Source organism: Frieseomelitta varia, unplaced genomic scaffold (assembly GCF_011392965.1).
Source record: "Frieseomelitta varia isolate USP_RPSP 00005682 unplaced genomic scaffold, Fvar_1.2 scaffold_1017, whole genome shotgun sequence".
Classification (NCBI taxonomy): Eukaryota; Metazoa; Arthropoda; class Insecta; order Hymenoptera; family Apidae; genus Frieseomelitta; species Frieseomelitta varia.
The window spans coordinates 105,372-126,807 of NW_025108659.1; the positions used below are offsets into that span (position 1 = coordinate 105,372).

The window sequence follows — 21,436 nt, forward strand, 5'->3', positions numbered from 1 at the left end:
CTGATAGGGAGAATAAAACTAAAATTCCTTCGTAATCACTGTTATCTTCATGGCCCACGTGTTCTTCAACAGCGAACGAAGCTGTCTAGATTCGTCGTTTATTTACCGATCGTTATGCCGTCACAGGTTTCCCCTGAGTCGAGTAGAAGACACACTGGCAACAGCCCGATTCGCTTAGGGTTTCGTGGAAATTGCGATAAAAAAGTACAGGGTTCGTCCTGTTCGCCAAGCCAAACGGAAGCCAACCGCGAGGAAATAGAGCACGTAATGGACGATGGACGAGCGAAGGAAGGAGCAGAATACGAACACGAAATCTTAATGGACCTGAATGATTCGGAAATGTATACAAAAGTCATTTGCAAAAGTGTTTCATACTTCATTTTCATGCATTTGAATCCACGCAGACGCTTGGTTATTTTAATTAAGAATTAATCAACGTTGAAACACACCGAGGGTTTTTATCCTTTGCAATTATCACGATGATAGATTATTGTGAAATAATCAGATTGATGTACAATTATTGTTACTTGACGAGCTCTTTATCGTGAGAAATTATATAGGATTATTCCAAGCTTCCGAGCAATCTGGAAAGATTCAAATTTCCAATTTCATTAGTGACAGATCGTGACACCTGCACGAGCGAATGTTAGCATATCGCTCGTCAGTATACAATTGGTACACAGTTTAGCTTCTGGATAATTACCTTGTCTCGGTGTGTCACAACATTAACACTTGGTACACGATTTGGCTTTTGAATGTGTAATTAAGTCGTTGCATTATGATATCGAGTTACAATCGCGGTGTGCATTGCAGATTCGGTACAACATATTGCATTCGCGTTATAATTTTCATCGCGTTAGCCGAAGCTTCCGATTCTACAATAAGGATCTTCAAGTCTAAGATGCAGAATTACCGAACAATGTTTCATCAACAATATATCGTTTGTAATTACGCTGCTGCAATGTTTGTAGAAAATTTTCCGGTGCAAAGAATCGAACGCGACATCTGAAACGAGTAAAGTATTCGTAGCTTTCACTCCTTTAACTACGTCAGCAAGAATTTTCGAGAACGCGTACGCCATATTTTAATAATAAAATCGCCCGTATATTTTAATAATAAACTCTGCCCGATATAATTAAAAATGAATTCGCCCTGGAAATTTTCATTTCATCTACGGATTCCTTTACTATTACATTGCGTCACTTCGTTTCAATTATATTCCTGTTTTTATTCCTGGTTTCTCTGATACACTGTGAAATACAACATCGATTACATTCGCCCTCGTGAATTCTCCCTTCGAAGAAAAGGAGGGAAATCAGCCGATAGCACGCGTAACGCCGAGATACCTTAATTTCACAAATAAGTTCTAGTCGTCGAACGCATCGGGGATTCCTCTTCAACAATTTTCAACGCGAGATAAGAGCCAGTGTGGCACCGTTGTATGCGATAAAACCAACCGACATTGTCGTACGGAAAGTTATGAATTCTAGGGAGCGACCAAGTTCTGCTAACTCGACCTGTCGTGTAAATTAATCGCGGGGAACTTCGAGTGGTTGCACTGAAAAGTTACCATGTAGAATTTGCATCAAATTTCGTATCATTTTTCCACACTTCCTAACGGTTTTCTTTTGTTTTCCCGTTTCACTTTTTTATTCAAAAGTACTTGGACACCTAGCTTGGAACAACGAATTGCGAACTTTATGCAAACGTACAAATTGACAGAAAAATTTTTATTGCACTGAAATAGTTCATTTCGGAGAGGAAATGAGACGAAATTTGTTTTATAAATGTCTGCATCTTACGACTTTATAACTTGTCCAATTCATTAACAAGTTGTAAGTTAATTAAATTATCGTGCGAGAACTCTGACTTCTCATCTCGCGTTACACTCGACGCAACAATTTATTAACCAACAAAATTACTGCAGTGACTAACAAGTTTGACATTACACGTTACACGCTGTATCAAAGAAATGATCCGTAATTTATAAAATTTGTAATTTTCGTCGAGACTTAGGCCACCGTTACGCAAGAGAATTCATTAATATTAACAGTTCATTCAGACTTCACTAACGATATTAGTTCAATCGTGGACCTTGCAATTGCGTTATAACATCTCCATGCAAATTAGAATGACATCATTTGCCTCGCGCGTTAAGAGTAACGCACGGTCGCGAAGGAAACAATTCCGTAGTCGAGCGAAACAGGACAGAGGGGAAAAAGTGGCGTGTAACGAAATTCAACGTGCACCATGTGGAATTTCGGAATGAAAGTGACACGGTGCCTGCGCGATACGACCGTGTCCGAGGTCGGTGATACCATTTAAACGCTACAATCGATGCAATCAAGAACATTTAAGTCAACCGGTGCGTCGCTGGAATACCAAACGGTAGCAGTCAAATCCAGCGCCAACCGATCGCAAACCGATTGTCGATTTTCAGTAACTCCCGTGGAAACGGCGCGGATTTTATGCAATTCGTCCCACTGCGATTCGTGCGTTTGTTTCCTAAGAATTTCCACGTTTCCACGTTCAGGGCAGAATGTCTGATATTATAGTTTGTTTTATCCGTAACGGATGGTATCGCGGCACCGTAGGAATTTACGATACTTTGGATAGGAAATGGAATGTTATACGTTGCTACTGGCTAATCCGGATGCCCACGCATAAAATCGAGAAAGGTATTTAACAGTTATTCGACGAATATATAAGTACGCTACGTTCGAATCGTAATTCGATGAAAGTATCCTGCCCGTACTTATTTTTGCGAGATATCCGCCTGCGAAACATTTCATTTCATTCGTTGGATTCCCAGTGAAATGTCAACTCTCTTGGCAAAATGCTATCGCAAACGTTTCTCCAGAAGTCTGTCCTTGATACTCTTTTTCTAATTTAGCGGTGATACGCTAGTCCAGATTAACAGCAGATATTAAAGCCATAAATAAGACCTTTACTGCTGCAGTTCATGGCGGCGGATAGAGTTTCAAGAAATATCGACAATACGCGCGATCTCTTTTTTCTTTTACAGTGATTCCTAATAGTCCTAACGTTCTCGATATTTTTCCCAATTTGCGTGTTGGTGACATATTTGAAAGTGAACTTTCTTTTTTATATTCTTTCAAATTCAATTAAAAGGGAGTAATTTTTATGCATGGAAATACAGCTTCGTGACCCTCTCAATTAAGACTGTCTTTTAAAATATCGTGACGATGCTGAAGTGCGTTCAGTGTCTATAGAAATTTTCTTTGTTCATTTTTCCTTTTGTTGTACCGCGCGATCGAGCGACAGTTCACGCAGCAGTTTTGCTGGAAGTCCGGACCAAACTTCTCAGCTGAACGTCCGACGATAAGATTAATGCTGGTTTCCATTTGCTAGCACTGCCGCCATCTGACGATCGTTTGTTGAATCATTCTTCGCGCGGGAGATTCTGATCGATGACAGCCAGAAACGGCACGTCCTGTTATCGCGAATTGGTAAGAACAGTCGCAGCTTTTTCCACTGTAAGAACAAAACGCGAGAGCCTGAATATCCTTTTTATCGCAGGCGTTTGCCGCTTCTATCTTCCGTGGAAATCAAGCTTTAAACGCCATCTGATAGCTGTTCTGTTCATGACAACAAACGCGAGATTTTTGCTGGTCTTTTGCTATCGACATCTACATACAGCGAGGCATTTTAACATAATTCGTTGGTAACTTGTAATTGGTTCAAGCAACTTGTTAATTAACCATGTAAATTTTCCATTCGACGCAATTTATCCGCCAATTTCAGCGTTACTTCTCGCGCGTTACGATAACACGTTAAAAATTTGCTTCTCAGCGAGCTTGTTATCTGGCGCGAAACTGCTATCTGGGCGCTACAACCGATTAATCTGACAGATCTATAATCGGTTTATATTTGCACAGAGATAAAACGGTTTGCACGTGCCTTGTTCGGCTAGCCAAACGAACGGGGGCTCGTGATATTTCATATTTACGACGCGTTGCTAATCGCGTTCTTTGGATCATCTTGCATTCAATTCTTTTTCTTCCTTTCACAAAACGACAATATTGCCAAATTCCATTTTCGATGAAACGATATTCCGTACGAAATGAGAATGATGAAAGTAAAATTCCCCGGATTTCCGTTTTTTTTAACACTTATTCAATGACTATAAAATTGAGAACTTCAGAATTGTTCGACAAGAATCTTTTCGCCACCTGGAGACCTACTATCACGAATGAGTCAAATTTCCTCAAAATAAGAGGAATCACTTTCGATCCGCAATGTAATATCTAACGTTTCAAAATCTAGTGAAAACACCCGGGATTCTCGTGGCGGCTGTTTCGCCGTGGATTCGTTTAACGCCGCAAGAAAAGCAAACAGTTGCTTTTTCCGTCCCTGTAAATTCATTCGTTTCACGGATGGATCGTCATGTATAAGGCCGAGCGGTAAAAGCTAAAAACTGTTAGAGACTGGTGAAGTTCCTTTAAAACGTTCATTTCTCATTCGACCAGGATTATAAAATCAGCGCTGTGTGTTTACGTCAAATATTTGGCCAGAGAATGAAATGGCAAGGAGGGGAAAAACAGAGGAGAGAATTCTGCTCAAGATCACACGGTGTACAGTTCTCAGATCCATATTTCAATAGACGGCCAACTTCCACGTACTCAAACACTCGTTCGAATGGAATCGCCATTCCGTTTAAAGGGCCGTTATGTAATCCATGATATTCCCGTCACTGGAATCCTGATATCGAGCCATAGGTCCAATATTTTGTATTCCATCGACGAATACTTTCGAATATTTCACTTCCAATCTGACTTTCCCAGCGACTTTGCACCGTGAAATCCGCGTAACTCCAAGTAATTCCAAAATTTACATTCAATTCGTATCGTTAACTTTAGTTACGTTGGCGGAAGTTCTCTCTTTTCTCGGTTTTCTCTCAATTTTTCGCGAAGTTTTAGAAGCGTGGTTCATCAAAACCTGAACTTCTGACTGAGTTACGGCGGGGGTGGGACGCGGTACCGGAGATTTTACTTTACCACTTCTCGCAAGTTTTTTTTTTTTTAAATTACGTTTCCTAAATTGGTTTCCTTAGAGGATCCTTAAATAAGGAACTTCTTACGATTTTCTTCGAATTTTGGGGAATATTCCCCGGAACGGAAGAGATTTCTTCGATTTCTCCCCCTTTAGAAATCCGCCAAACCATTAAATTTTCTACAGTCACTTGAAAACTCGAGTCCTTTTATTTTCCATGACAAACAGCTATTAGTATTCGAATATGTAGAAAGTTTTCTCGTTTGGAAAGATGAACGAAGGTAATCGTTTATTTATTTGCGAAAGGAATGACACGCGAGAAACTAAAGCAGGCGTGGCAACGTCTCGATTATTCCAAAAATCATGTCGGATCGTTATCCAATTGGAACGGATGACAGTTTAAGCGACCGCGAAACGAGTTTCCACCCACCGGCCGACTGTGAAATTTCAACGCGGCTGTGAAATTTTAATTAAGGTCAGCTCACGGCGGACCGAACGCTATGGATATTTCTGACGGTGGATAAAGTCGAGAGAGCGTCAACTCTTCACCTTAAACCGTTTTAATTACGGATGGGGACGCGCCGAGTGGAGGTCGCCAAGTCGATATGTGCAAATGGCATTTGACGCGCGCGCCCTGAATACGGCCGTGCGCCGAACGATGTAAGTCTGTTTCCTGGCTTCTTATTCCCCTACGAGAGCGTGTGCTGCGTCTCGGTCGCGTTCCCACAGGAGTCACGGTTTAACGAGATTTACCAACCTCATTACCATCGTCTTTCCGTTTCATTTCTATGCATCAGGCTGTTGTCTATCTCTCCGACTTCTCCGAAACGACAAACATAGCAGAAGAGCGAAGCAACTTCTTGACTGCGCGAACAAGCTTCGTAACAAAGTCGCGAGTCAATATTGCATGCAATGTTTAAATGTGCAGATGGGAAGTAAATTTCTTAGTACGCGATACAACGAGCCGTAGAAGCACTAAGAATCAATAGCTCGGTCATTAATATTCAGTTAATATTCAGGTTAATATTCAGCGAAGTTCCAGTGTTTCAGTGAAATGTTCGCGGGCGTAATAAACGAGCTGAGAAATTTAAAAATCCGCCGGACGCGGAGTGGGAAAATGCGGGAAACTATGCAAGAAAGTACGTCGCTCGTTATTCAACTCCGAATTTTCGTGTAAATTTAGATTTTTATGCGTGGTAGGTGTTCGTTTCCTTTTTTTCTTTTTATCCTTCTTATCGAATATTAACATACTCTGGATTTTTAAATCTCGAACGCGTGTACGTATAAAATTTCGGGGATTTCCGTCGAAGCTCAATTTCTTTATTCTTTACCAGATGGTCGTCAAAGTATGAATTTTGTAGGGAAACGCGCAGTAATCGAAAATTCGCTGCTGTTCACGGCGCTTTCAATATTTATCTATAATTCTGCGATGGAACATTTGTTGCCAAACTTTGCGCAATATTTTTCACCATTTTCTCTTTTCTTTTTATTTTTTATTTCTCGTTATTTTCAATTCTAGCTTATCTTGCCACGGATTACAACGCCGGGATAAATTTTTTGACGTCATTTGTTTGGTAAAAATATCGACAGTTATGATTGTAGGGGAATTTCGCGTAAAAAGTTAAAACGGGAAACATTTTAATTCGCTGTCTCTCTCTCTCTCTCTCTTTCTTTCTCTCTCTCTCTCTCTCTCTCTCTCTCTCTCTCGTTGTCCCGAGTTTATATCGTATCGCGACTCGTTTCTAGCCTGCTTTTGTACAATCTGCGCGGAACAGAATCATAAAGCGTATAATCCTGAGCAACTTAATGAACCATAATGGCACGCGTGAACTCTGCTGGAATAACAATAGATATTGCAAATATTTGTACTCGTATCTCCGCTCGATTTGTACGCAGGAAGATTAATAAACTTCGTACGAACAATTTTCCCGTAATATTCGAAAGATATCGTTTCTTTTTTTGTTTTCTTTTTTCGCACACGTGCAAATAACTCTCTGACAACTCTCGTCAGAGTTATCAAGCGGCAAATCAGATATACGTAAATTTATTTGTTAATCGCTCTCGAATTTCGACTCGACGGTCGAGTATTTGATGGATAACCGATATTATTATCCATCGAAGTTCGATGAATTATTCATTGCTAACCACTAATCTAATGATAATTTACTCACTTTGAAGTGCAATTATTACGTCATAATCGGATATTACGTTTTTAATTCTTAATTCACTCGTAATCTCCGCGTTTCGTAAGTGAGAAATTGTTACTCGCGTGTCTAATTAATAATTCAAGGCCATCCAAAAAAAAAGAAAAAAAAAAGGAACGTCAACAATGAAAAACAGCGTAGATCGACAAAAGCGAAATTCTGAGAAAAAAAAGAATCAGTGTACAAGGAACGAGAAAAGAGGTTCAACGATGAAACACGTGTCCTGAAGAGGGAGTTGTGACAATTGAAGGCCGCAGGGCGTAACAAAATAAAAACAAAATATTGCCGCGGCAATTGAAAAAATACTGTCACGCCCCAACGTAAACTACAAAGACTGTAATAACGGAAAAATAGCCACGAACAAATGGGGTGTCAGCGCTGAGAAATAGCGCAGAGATTGGCAAAAAGAATCGCGACGATAAAACGAGACGATCTGAAGATTTATGAGGAAATTCCAGCTATGAAAAAGACAGAACATGGAGAAAGAGACGAACTGTTTGCAAGATGTCTCCGTTTGGAGACGAATTTGTAAATTCCTAGGATACTCTAGGGTTCGAGGGAACCTGTGCCAGAGGCAATACATAATATGAATGGTTTAAGATGAGATGGAATTCAATACCGAGCAAAAGTTCGACTATGCTTTTTATTGCATTAGTACCGCGTACTTGTAATTCGATATTCGCGTTGCGCGTTAATTCTTGTACATTTTTCTCAACTGTACAGCCAGTGAACTGAATTTGAAGCCACTCGCAATTTTCAGCATATTTTTTTAGTTAAAACTGGAATTTAATTGTAAGCTTTTGTCAACTTAATTAAATATTTAAGATATTTAAAATTTATTTAATTTTTGTCTTTAATCGTTTAATTTAAATATTTAAAATTTGCTTAATTTTTATTTTTAATATTTAATTTAAATATTTTATTTAAATATTTGGAAATTTAGCAATTTTTATTAGAATTTTTAGTATATATATAGTATACTAGTATATTTGAAAATATCTACCATTGATTTTTTCCTTGTTTCATTGAAAATTCTGTTTTCACAAGGGGGATTACAGGTTTCTTCGTGCATAATACACCACGATGCTCTCTAAGCAGGGAAATTAGTAATAGATACGTGCACCGATGTCAGAAGATTCATGCATTTTATACACGCGAGTTTAGACCAGTAGCGTACACCGGTATCACAATAGCATGCATCGTGTAGTTCAATATCGTCTGCATCCACCTACCACCTAGCCGCTTTGTCCGTCGGAATAACATTAATTTCTCACGAATACCATCGCGGCGAATCAAAAATCTGCGTGGTGCATTCCAAACGATCGCGCTCCATCGTCAATGATCTTATCGCCACAATATTAAATTCCATCGTCGACTGTCGAACGATAGAATCAATTGTCATCTCGGATGGCAAAACGAACTACCGGTGCAGCGTTGACGCGCGTTCTCCACCCTCGATCGTGATGAACGAAGATCGAAATCAAGGATTCGATCGATCCCGATTCGCAGGGAGAGTGGGGCAGGGGGGGCTTGGACGTTGGTTTGCTATATTCCGGCGTGGATCGGGGGGTTTGGAGGGGGAGGGGTCGGTGGGGGTAGCTTCGTAGGTCGCTCATTCCGGCGTGGGTAGAGCAACCTTCGCCAGTAGTATCGCGGTGACGAGCAGACGCAGTTGTCTTCCAACTCTCTCACGCGCCGATCTTTCCTCCGGGTTTTCGTTTCAGTGTCCCGTCACGGCCACCCTCGCACGGCGAGCCAAACCTCCATCCAATCGTGAGTAAACTGTTCGCCAGACATTACGACCCTTCGAAATTTTCCCCATGTGTTTGCCGTCCCCCTCGCGCGTAACTCCCAGTGTGCGACTGGAACGCGTGGAAATTTTATTGCAGGTAGTCACACACAGAGACGAAAAGTGACGAACGTACAGCTTGCGCGACAAATAAGGGATAGAAATCGCTGGCGTTTGGAGATCCACGTGAATAAAAATTCCACGTTCGATCGGCGAAACGGTCGATCAACGTTCTCTGACGTTGTTACGCTGTCGCGAACGGTTCGATCGGTCGGACGGACCTTCATGCTTTGAGTGACGTTTCTTTTCAAAACAGTACGTATGTTTCATGGTTTTTTAACCGCATTGAGTATCCACCAGTGAATCGATATTTTCGACGAGTATCTCGTGCCGATATCTTGGATTTTTACACGCTATAATTTTAACTAGACTGTGGATATTTATGCAGATTCTCTTAGACAGAGATATTCGTATATATTGTCCAACTACTCTCTATAAAACTAATTTGTTTTACGCAAAAGTCGTAAAGAAGAGTCAAGCTTCATAATTTTTCCACAAACGCGATGCAAGTTTTAATTTTCCAACTGCTCTCTGGTAATTTGCTCTGTACAAAAATCGTTCTACATTTTTCTAATTTCCCTGTTATTATAAAATGTACAAAAACGAGTTCCACCGTAAACCGAGAAATTTTCAAATTTTGTGCTCGCGCGACAAAATGGCACGCGGTTCCAGAACAGAAAAAAAAAGCTGCAAAGTACCAGAGGCCACGAACGAACGAATTTTGTCGCCATTAGACCCGCCATTTAAATTTCCTGTCCTTTGATGGATGCGGTCCGAGATTGTCGAGACTTCGAACTCCTGGATTCCTATCGCGCGAAAATAAACCGCAGGGTACATTAACGCGATACCTGTGGTCTCGCGGTTATACGCGCGCTCGTGTCGCTTAATTCGTTTTAAGGCTGCCAATCTAAATCGAACGAGTCGGACGAGCAGGCTAACGCGATTAGTTTTAATTACACGCACGCGAAATTTCTGCCGGCGAGAGCGCGCTCGCCAGCTCCACCGTGCCCGTTAATCCCTTTGTTCGCCACTCGACATTGCCTCCTTCGCTTCTCATTCAAATCGTATGCAAATACGCGCTGGCGTGCATACGCGCCCGCTGCAAATCGTTGTCGTTCGGAGCGTGCTACCGCGCGAACGACCACGCGACGCCTAAGTTTCGCGTGATAAGCCACGTTTGACATTCAAACGTGAGGGGGCAGCTTGGCTCTTGCGAAGTTTGCGATCGGACGCTTGCGAAGGAGTGAAGTTGAAAATTCGTGGCTTCTATCGTTCGTGTATGGTGTAATCAAGAGGGTTCAAAGAGCGCCAGCCGATTTGAAAACGGTGCACCGTTAAGGAAGAAACTTTTGGCGAGGCAATTAATCGACAAACTCTCGTCAGTTGACAAGTTACCGCGGTAATTCGCGGTGAAACAAAGGAGAAATGTCTTTTCGAGATAAGATTGCGACGGAGAGTCTCTTGCAACTTGCATGCTTGCCATACTAATTAAATCTTATGTTGTACATTTCATGCAAAGCTCGTTCGTTGTTATCCTTCTGTTACGCTGCCCGACCTTTTGTTGCTTTACACGTGCACAATAAAATTATAATTAACATTTTCGAAGCGGAATCGCCACACGTCTCTTGTTATACAAATGAAATTTGACGCATCATCTTGATCCACTGAACTAACTTCATCCAGAGAAACAAACATTCTTTTGAAGAAAATTTATTGCAACGTTGATAGTGGACGTTTCATAATCCTTTAAAAATTTTCCCCATTTCATTGTTCTGTCAACTTTGAACTTCGTTTATGAGTTAAATGCTATTGCAAGCCTTTGTTTGGAGAAACAAATTAAAATTATTCATTTCGAGGAGGAAATTTCTTCTTGTAATTAACGATGCACCACTCTGCGCAACGGTATAATTATTAAGACAAGACCAACGTTTTCATTTCACGTGTTAAATAACATCTAATGATATTTCTTAACAATGTATTCTTCGAATTGCAAAAGGGGCGAAGAAAGGCAAAAGGGAAGACAGGAGAAGGAGAATTTCACAACGATAGAGTTAGTATTGTTATTCTTATCCCAAAGTAACGTGTCCAACAGAAAATTTCTACTTTCTGCCGTCTTGATCATTGAACCTCGATCGATCGATCGATCGAACGTCCGGTTCTAATGACATTTTAATGCTGAACCGTGAACGTTCCACGGGACGACAGAGAGAGTGCCTCATTATCGCGTTCAGCCGCATAGTGTTTCCGCGGCGATCAATATTTGGATCGTCGCGATGCTTAAGGCTAGATTAACTCGTATGTTTTATTCGTCCCCGAGCCGCGTTATCGGATCGCGCACCTTTTACGGCCAATTTCCCGTTCCTTCGTCGACGACGTCTAGCAACCATATTTACAGTGTCGAATCGATGGAATTGTAACAGAGAGGAATTGCGAAGAACTCCGCGAAGAAAACACGATCCGTTTGACGTGACGCGTAAAAAGCCGAGCCGAGTTTTGTCTTTCCTCATTAACACGATGTCGAGAGCTGCTGTTTTGCATTGTTTAAAGCAATTGCATTATTAAAGAACCGGCGCTGCATGATGTGCATTCGTAATACAAACCAGAGGAGCCAAGGAAATTTCTCTGGATTTTCCTTCTCCCTTCTAATTTCATTTCTCGACGGGAGAAATACCGCTTCTTTCGCATTCGTTGTGTCACAACTGAGGATCAAGGGCGGAAAAACGAAATGTTGTTTTATCTTATCACTCCGGGGGCAATTTTACAGTTCAGCAAGTTGTTTGATCCTGCAGCGAAAATTGCCTCTCACTTGTTTTCTGGTATTAAGTATTATACGTTACCTGTTCGTCCCGTTCTTTAAAACGGTGTATTAAAACAGTGATTGCCAGAATTTAAAATATTATCGCGTTGTTATTTTCAGTCCCCTTTGTAATTTACAAATTTGAAATTAATTTCTGCCAGCGTGATTTAAAGAGGCGGTCTACCTTGTGTTGGACACTCTGTTGCGTGCGTTCTTTCCTGCAACGTTCGATTTCCCGTGTTACGAACACGTAATCTGATTATTACGAATGATTTAATCCCCTACCGCTGGAATATCTCCAAACGTGACAATAATATTATAATGTGAAAAACTGAGTAAAACGCGGATCAAAGGGAAACAGAGGGAAAAGAGAATTTATTTTATCGTCATCAGACAGATCGGCTGATTTTTATTATGGTATCGAATATCCCGAATCTCAAATGGAATTACAATTTCGTAATACCTTTGTAACGTCTAATGTTTCGCGGTGTAACGTCAATATTGAGAATCCGGTCTAACAATATCGCGCGTATCGTTCGCGCGCGCGCGCGCGCGCGTAATGTGTTATTGTGATGTGTTCTAAGACAGCCCTGCTTCCAAATTAAATGCGAATCTGGCGAATCAGACAGTTAAACGTGCGTTGAACTTCATTATAAATAGGTGTATACGTCTTTCGTCGGTCCACGTTCTAGAAATCACGCACGCGATGGCACACGCCATTTCATTGAAATCTATCGGGCTTCTCCCGAAATTTTGGTCTGAGGAATTTTCATTCGTTCGGCGGCGGAAACGTAAAGCGTTACGTTCTCGTAAACACCATTCCGGAGGTTAGTTGAACGCCATTTTCGAACAAAGCAACTTTAAATTACGTTTATGCCCACGTAGCATGCGGAGAATTTTCCCACCCAAGTCTGATCCTTGAACGAACCGGCACGAAAGCCCGCTTAAACGGTATCGCGATCGTTTAAGGACGCGATAATTTCGTCTCGAGAATGAATAATGCAACTGCGTTGTTTGATCTTCAACGTCGCGATCGATCAACTTTGTTGAGTTGACGTTCCCCAGTCGAAAATAGAGGTGGAGAAGCTTTTAAACGCTTCGCTTGTTTCTTTAGAGACACCTATCGTATCATTTTTCTCATAAAGTTCAACAGCAATTTAATATTCGTTTATCTTTCGTAGATTGCAACTTAGCTTCAAAAAGTATGATCGAGACGGTTCAACACCGTTTTATACCTTATTTGCGCCATTCTGGATTACGACGCGATAAGGTTCTCTTTTTTCTTTTCTTCCTTTCTATCTTCGAAGTTCATTTGCAGTAAAATGGTCGTCGCGTTTGAGCGTCAAATACCATGAACGTTCGAGCTGGTTTGCCTGTTAGGTTACAGTCGAATGTTCTGCCAAATTGATAATTATACTTTGATAAGTCGTCCGTTAGTATCTAGTATATCATTCGCAAGACACGCAATTTCTGTTTCATGTAGTAGTATGCATATTCCTAGTCGTAATACACGTTGGGATACTTACAGAAAGTTAGATGGGATTCGAGAACGATTAGGAAGTTGTTAAAACCTTTGTGAATTATTATTTGGTCTGAAATTTATGTAAACGAGACCCGCAGTAACAGTGGCTATGTTTACTACCGAGGAAGTAACCTTTCCACAAAGAAACAGCTTTTGTAGTTTCTTGAAAAGCAGAGTTTTGTTGGAACTGACGTTAATCAACGATACTTGGAGGTCTTTGTTTAAAATTTATTTAAATCGTATTATAATCGCACAAAAATTTAAGCATACTTATTATTAGATCTCGTGGATTTTTATGCACTTATAATTAGCAAATCCGAAAATAATGTGTAAAAACGTGTAAAACGTTCGGAGCATAGCTAACGAGATAGCAAACATTTCGTTCTATGAAATTTAATAACTTATAATTATTAATTAAATTATAATTATTAATTATAATTATTATAATTATTAATAAATATTAAATATAAATTAAATATAAATTATTAATAATAAATTATAATTATTAATTAAAAAACTTTTTAAATTAATAATTATTAATTTAAAAATTCAATAATTGACTGGAACAATTGGCCGAAATAATTTCAAGGCTAGTTAACAATTGATCGAGATGATTTCAAGGAAATTAGTTTACGAGGAAAATTCCGAAAGAAAACCTTGAAAAATAATGAATTCATACATTCAGTTTTATATATTAAAAATCCCACTTTTCCCCCTTGCTTCTTTCGTTTGTTCTTGTTCAATTCCAAATTTATTCGAATTTCACGGAAACGTCTCTGAATATAATTCAAACGAAATTTGCGAGATCGCGCAGGCCAAACACGTACGATTCTTAATTCATCGTATTCCTTTTGCAATTCCTTTTTCCACAAACATTCCGATCGTTATCTTGAATGAATATGAAATTCCGAATGGGAAATTTCAATCACGTGTACCTGACGGCGATCCACGCGCCCGCTCGGACGAAACATTTTCAAAAATTCGCGAAATTAAACGATGCCTTGCGCGACAAGAAAAATCTACAATTGCATACGGAAAAGTACTGTCTATAATTGCATTGCGAATTATACTTCAAAATGTTAATAGAAACTGTTTAAAATTTAAATGAAATGATTCGGGACAGGGCAACAAGCAGAATGTAACATTTTCGAATAATATATTATGCATTGTTAATACGTCAATCGATCAAACTGTCCACGAAAAGCGATGTATTTACAACTAGGTAACGTACTTGGTCGGTATTTTATTCGACGAATTTCCCTCGTTTCACGACGTATAACAGCCAGGACGTTCCGTCAGTCTTAGCCTATCACGACAACCACCCACATCGAAGATATTATCGCAATACGAGAGTAATATCGCAAGTAAAAGAACGTTGTCCAGAGCGTTATCCGTTTCAGTGAACGAATAAAACGTACGAGAATTTTGCTTTTTTCCTCTTTCCTTTCTTTTTTTTTTTCCATATCTTTTTCACTTTTAATCTTCGCGAGAAGCACAATTTCCCTTTTATTAGTCGTTGCCGACGTTATACGCGGCTCGTTCGCCGGCGGTGAACACGAGTGTAACAGGGCACGCGGAACGCGCTACCAGAAGCGTTAAGGAAAGATAAAAACGAGTTAACGGCACTTCTGCCGTTTAGCGACTTAATTCGCCACGAGGGAAACACTTCTCTCTGTTCGAGTGTGCATTCTTTAGAAGAGAAAAGAAAGAGGAAATTCTGCGTGAAAGTTGAGGTTGCAACGATGCGTGAAAAAAAGAATTTAAAAAGTTTCCTCCGGCGAGGGTGAAGAAGAAGAAAAGGAAAAGAAGGAAAGAACAAAAGAGTGATCCTAACTATAGAGATAAATTGTCAAATGGTGGCGAAGATCACGTTCTCGCGCGAGAATTTCGTAAATCACTTCGAGTATGGGGAATTGGCGAGAGGTGAGAAGCGAAACAATAAGAGAGAAAAGGAGTGAAATTCGCTTCGTTTGGCTTTCTTTCAAATTGCGCCGCGGCAGCGGTTCAGGTAACTTTAATTTCGTTATCCGTCCTAGCTGTCGTTAATTTCGACCTAATTTCCAATGTCCGTAAAAATCGCGGCGAACAAAAAACGCTTCGACGGTAGCGTTTTTTGTCGAGACCCGCTTGAATATTCGCAGGGGAAATTTAAAATTCGCGGTGGCAAGAGAGGAGAGGGTGAAGCCGTCATCTGCTTTTGTTTACCTCCGTTTCTTTCAACCAGTTGCACGCGCAAAGAGTGTTGCTTCGAGGCAACCCTCGAATTACGCGACTCGCTTGTGAAACAACCCACGCTGAAAGCGTACAAATGGTAGAACGGTTCGTAAACGCGAAACCTTTCCCCTTTCGACCCTCCATAGTTTCTCAGGCTCGTCTCTTTCGTCGAAATTCTTCTTCTAAACGTCTAACAGTAACTCTCCCCCCAGTTAAGAACTCGCACGATTCATCGAGAGTTCGGAAACAAGGATCGTGATTCTCTTCAAATTTTACCAGATTAAAAGTCTACAAAAAAAAAAATAGAAACAAAGAAACAGAGTTGACAGATTAATTATCGTCTGTTTCAATTTCACGGGTCGGTTCTCGTCTGATGTTCGAACAAAGTTGTTCTTTTTTTTTTTTTTTAAACGTGGGTTTAATGTCGCATCGACTACGAGGTCTTTAGCGACGTGTCAAAATTGACTCTTTATAACTGGTCTAGTAGTTGAGTCTCCTTTAGGTAGTTGATAACGTTTTTTTGTTGTTTCTGGCAAGTTAGAGCGGTGTTTTCGTTTAATCCATATTTACTTCTTATGCTTTGGTATTTTCTGCATTCATGTAGTAGGTGCTGGGTGGTGACTTGTAGGTTGCAGATGTTGCAGAAAGGAGGTTCTGTTTTGATTAGGTTTTTAGTAGGTATTCTGTGTGTGATGTTGGAGTGTCCTATTCGAAGCCTGGTCATAGCTATCCTTTCTTTTCTGCTTAGATCGTTATTTGGTATTTTTTGATAGAAATGGTGTGCTATGTCATGTATTTTCGTTCTATTTGTTGTAGTCCAAATTCTGTTCCATTCTTCTCTTTCCGCTTTGGTCGTTGAAGCTAGAAGATCTTCGTGTGGGATTGGGATGTTGGTTTCTTTTGTTTGGTCGATTGTTGATTCTTTGGCTAAGGAGTCGGCTTGTTCGTTTCCTTCGATTCCCTGGTGTGACGGGATCCAGGTGATTATTATATGTCTGTGGTCATTAGTAAGTTCGATATAGGTTTCCTGGATCATTTGTATGACTTCGTTCTTTTCGTTGCTATTGATGTTTGTTGTCGCGTTTATTCGAATCTGTATAGATTATCGTTGATTGGTATTTGTTTTCATGGATATGCCGTAGTGCAAACAAAGTTGTTGTTTCTCAGTTGGGATTTATGAATGATTCACAAGTGGCTGGCTGCTTTCGAGCACCGTTCTCGCCGCGACGATCGAGCAATTAGAACGGCTGACTGACTGACTGGCTCGACCGAAAATTTCGCGTGCCCCAGAGAAAGAACATCGAAAATGGATTCTCGGTTGTTTGGGATCCTCTCTCTGCCTCGAGGGAGAATCAGCGTTACCACGACTCGACGCCTTTGCGATTTCTCTCTCGACGCGACTCCCTGACTTCCAGCTCGCCGAGTATTTCACTTCGACCCAAGGTCGTTTCTTTACGCGTGGCCGTGTCTACGCACAATCGAATTCCGAATCGGGGATTTGGGTCGAGTTTCCCTTGGATGCGTAAATGTAGCTCAAAGTGACACTCGTCGTTTGTTCAAATTTGTTGAAATTGGACAGAGATCGGCCTCTTCGAAATATTTCAATCAGAATAATCCTCTCTCCGGTGTTCATCTTTCAGTGATCTCACCGATGGAATTTTATCTTCGAATTTAAATTCAATTGAATTGTCCGAACTCGGTTTAATTTTCGTTGTTCCCCGGCGAGCTTCTACGAAACGGAGGGACTTTCGCGATATTGAAAAATATTGCGAAGGTAACGTTCTCCCTAATTTTCAGTGAAATTCAATTTTCACACGTTGTTCCCGCGCCAGTGTCGGATATCCAAGTGTTTGCGAATGTTTGCGCACGATCGAGACAACGGGAATTTTCTGCCTGTCTCAACGCATACTGTCAGCTAGCTTTCGTTGGAACAGCGAAATTTCTCCGCCGGAATCCAAATTCGATAACTCGAGCGAGCTACAGAGACGTAACATTGGCGAGCATTGACAAAACATTTCGACTGACGTGGCAGAAGCAACTTCGCCATATCTGTCCGTATATTTCATGTTTCTGGACGTGTAATTTACCGGTCTCGCGCCCTCTGTGAGAAAGCTTCGGCCCGATTCTCTGCCACCTTGCTCGCGCGAAGTTTATCGCCTGCAGTTTTTGATTAAGGCCAAGGATACGTTGAATTGCGACGAGCAAGGAATGAAAATAAAATGAAAATAAAATCGTGCTTAATCTACCCTCGAGTGTACGAGATGATTAATAGTCAAAGAAACTTTCGCGCTTAAACGGCAAGCGTATTTTTGCTCGCCGTGATGTTTCATCCGATAATCAGAGCACACAGAGTTGCGAAATGGAATTGCGTAGCCGGGGATAATTATCAGAAAGTTCGTTTGAAAGATCGATCGTCTTGCCACGTGTCTCGATATTTTTCAATGCTGATACGCTTCACTGCAACAATTGCATTTATTGCAACAATTATGTATCGTCTAGTGCGTTAAATCGAGTATGTGAAATTTCATATCGTTTAATAGTTCTGCTGTGAAAATGAAATAAACGAATCTGATGAAAGACGCGTCACCTGGAAAACAGGCAAATATCAGATAAATATTAATACGCGTTTCGAGCTGATTCAAAATGAATGCATGGAAATTCAAATTTTTATCGATCGATGAACATTTTGTAAGTGAGATTATCAACAATCAGCTAAATTATCGATAACTGGATTTATTACAAATCTGTTCAGACTTTACGTTGTAATAATACTCTCTCTAATATTTCGTGTTTCTGTCACAAAGCTTTAAATAAGCACGCACGTAGCATCTTTTGCTCGTAGAATAAATTGACAAAATTTGATTATCAAGAGCCGGGCCGCGCGAAACAATTCACCTGGCTATCGCTAAAATTCCACATTCGATAACCGCGCCAATTTGTTTCGATGTTAATTAATTTCGTCGCGCAATTGTCCAATGGAAATATTTAGATTAAATGAACGACAAATTGATAGCTTTGCGAAGAATGTTTTCGAATGGGAAGAAACAAACGGCGAACGGAATACGAAATTTCGAATCACGAAATGTCGAGTATGGTAACGTTTCGGCGCAGCGAGAAAATAACCCCGTGGATCCGGGGTTAATAAACATTGCCATCGAAATGTTGAGAAGACATGTAAATATGTTCGAATAAAGGGAACGTACGTGGATGAAACAGTCGAGTATTTTCTCGTGCATGAGCGAAAAATTATGAACATCTCGCGTGTCTGTCTGTTTGCAGAACAGATTTGATAAAAAAAAAAAAAAAAAAAGAAAAAAGGTTCCAACGTTGGAGGTTGGGCAACATTTTATTTGGAACGAAGTAAAAGATAACGTTGTTATTTCAGAGGTAATAAATATGGGAGTATTTTATGCAGGAATAAAAGTGTATTACATTTTATTTTACTATATTACTATAGGTAACAGCTTTATTTAGCGCGAGGCTCAAATAAATCATTGCGGAGCAATTTGCTCGTATTATTACTTAAATAAAGTAATCTGATATAAAATTAGAGAATGTTTGAGAACAAAGATTTATTCAAATACGGAATGAAAAATATTTCATTTGATCGCATGAATAATTGAAAAATCGCTAGAAACTAACACACTTTTATCTTAAATACCATCTGGATACGATAACGTGTTATTCGATTTATTAATTTTTGAAATATTATTAGCAATTTATCGTAAATGGTCCATGTACCGTCAACATATTAATTGTATTTGAACAATTTTAGTCGTCTGTTTAATACTCGCAAGGTTCTTTCAACGATATTATCGCGACGCAGCTGTAATTATGACGGAAATTCGAACGGATCGCGAGTTTTCCACGTAATTGAAGATCGCCTGTACCTGTGCACGTATTCTCTGTGCCAAGAGAATTATATTTATCTCGCGTCGGGGCGAAACTTTCGTAACTAATCGGCCCGGTTAGCTAGAACCTGCCAAGTTAATGTTGATCGAGCAAATATGACTTTTTATCAAGCGTCATCTTCCAAGTTTCGAAAGAGCCTCTGTCGGGTGAAAGCTGGCCGAACTTTGTTTATATTAAAAAGAGATTGCATCGCGGAGCAGGCGTGATCCAAAGGTTTTCGCAACAAAGCGAAATCTCGGATCACCATAATTTCTTTGTCGAAACATCGCGGATTCGAACGATCGATCCAGCGCGAGGAAGAGCTTTGTCGTAACAGAAGTATCGACACGAATAGAAATATAAATATGTTGAATGTATTAAATATGTTAATGCTGAATGTATATGTATTAGAGAAATGAGAAGTAATGGGAGAGAGTTTATAACATAATTGTGACTTTATGACGGTGTTTTTTAAATTAGTTGCTTATCACTCCAATAATCGCGGTGTTAAACTTCTACGGAACGAAGAAAAGTTGCAGCAGAGTTGCTGCATGCTGCACACCGGAAAGTAAAATCAAGATCAATAAAAATCTCATTCGTTGACGTTTTAATCGTTAACGTTGAGCGAGTTTGGAACTCGAGCAGAGTGAAAAGAACTCGCTTTCTGAAAAAAACGGAGTGTTCGCCAACGCTTTATCCTCGAACGCGGTGATTTCTCCTCTCTGAAATACAATTTATTAAACTTCGCCGATGACAATGTGACAAACCGTGAAATAAACTACCGGGGGAGTGGAGCGGAGTGTAGATCCATTATCGAGTTTTTCCCCTCCGGAGCAGCGATAAAAATCGCGCAAGAAGAGATTCAGTTGCATCGATCTCGTTACAAACTAGCGGGTTACAATAACGGCTACACGCGAAGACGGGGTCGATATTATTCATTATTGCGAGAAGCGTTAATAAGCAGTGCATTTTCCATCCGATTTCCGGTAACCGGTGATGTAACCGTTGCGAGTGACGCGGATCGAGAGACAATTAAAAAGAGACGCTGTCGAACGAGATTAATGATCGTAACGACGGCGTAACGACGATCGTGTCTTCAAAGAACGACGTACCAATTAAAGATCCATTTATGGATCTTTAACACTGCGAGAAAAAAGTTCTCCCAACTGAGAGGTGAACTGCTAGTTTGAGAACGACTCTGATGAGGATTAGAACTTAGTTGACCGGTCGATTCGAAAGGACTCGAGGAAACGACGACTTTGTCGATTCTTCGAAGATATTTTGATAATTTAACGCGAGTAAACGGAGTAAACGAAAATTCATTCGACAATAATACAGAGATATCTGTATTTTAAAATTCCGAGTTACTAAATTTAGATTCTAGCCTAGCTTTCACAAACGAGGTATATTTCGTTTTAGAATACCATCAGAAATAAAATCAACAACAGAGGTAGCAGAGATAGTTAAATTCGAGAGATTAAGACACGATACCCAGGATCTGACGACTCAAGAATGGTAATAAAGAAAAGGATAATATCTATAACAAGGACAAGGGACAAAGTAAGAAAAAGAATCAACAGATTGTTTGGAAGACAAAACGCAAGATTACAGTCTACTAATTTCCACGACCAATACACAGCGTCAACGATGTTATTTCAAAAATATTACTTTTTAACAGAACACTCTCAAGATAAAAATTTTCCAAAGTGAAAATTCTGAACTCGAAAGTTCCTCGTTCCCACGGAACGACGTAGGCAGTTTCAAACTTCTGACTGACAGTGTGCACAGGTGTCAAAATATTTTTCTAATTCGTCAAGTTAACACCGAATTCACGAGTCGAATTAACGAGTTAAGAGTTACGCGAATCGATTTAGAATAGGAGAACCGGCATCCCATTTGCTTTCTATTTTCGTCAATTCGATACGTGAAAGATCTAGTCATCTGAT

General features: G+C 40.2%; 1 protein-coding gene across 2 annotated transcripts in view; it reads left to right on the top strand.

The window, feature by feature from the left end:
• LOC122538478 (neuropeptide CCHamide-1 receptor-like) overlaps positions 1 to 21,436 on the top strand; it is a 47,300-nt gene that overhangs the window by 2,961 nt on the left and 22,903 nt on the right. Inside the window, exon 1 of one of the 2 annotated variants that reach the window (XM_043672602.1) lies at positions 8,854 to 8,990. The exons of the other annotated variant lie outside the window; for it this stretch is intronic. The gene's annotated coding sequence lies outside the window, so the exon portion shown is untranslated. Of the gene's footprint in view, positions 1 to 8,853; positions 8,991 to 21,436 lie in introns of those variants that run through there. 2 annotated transcript variants of the gene reach the window in all.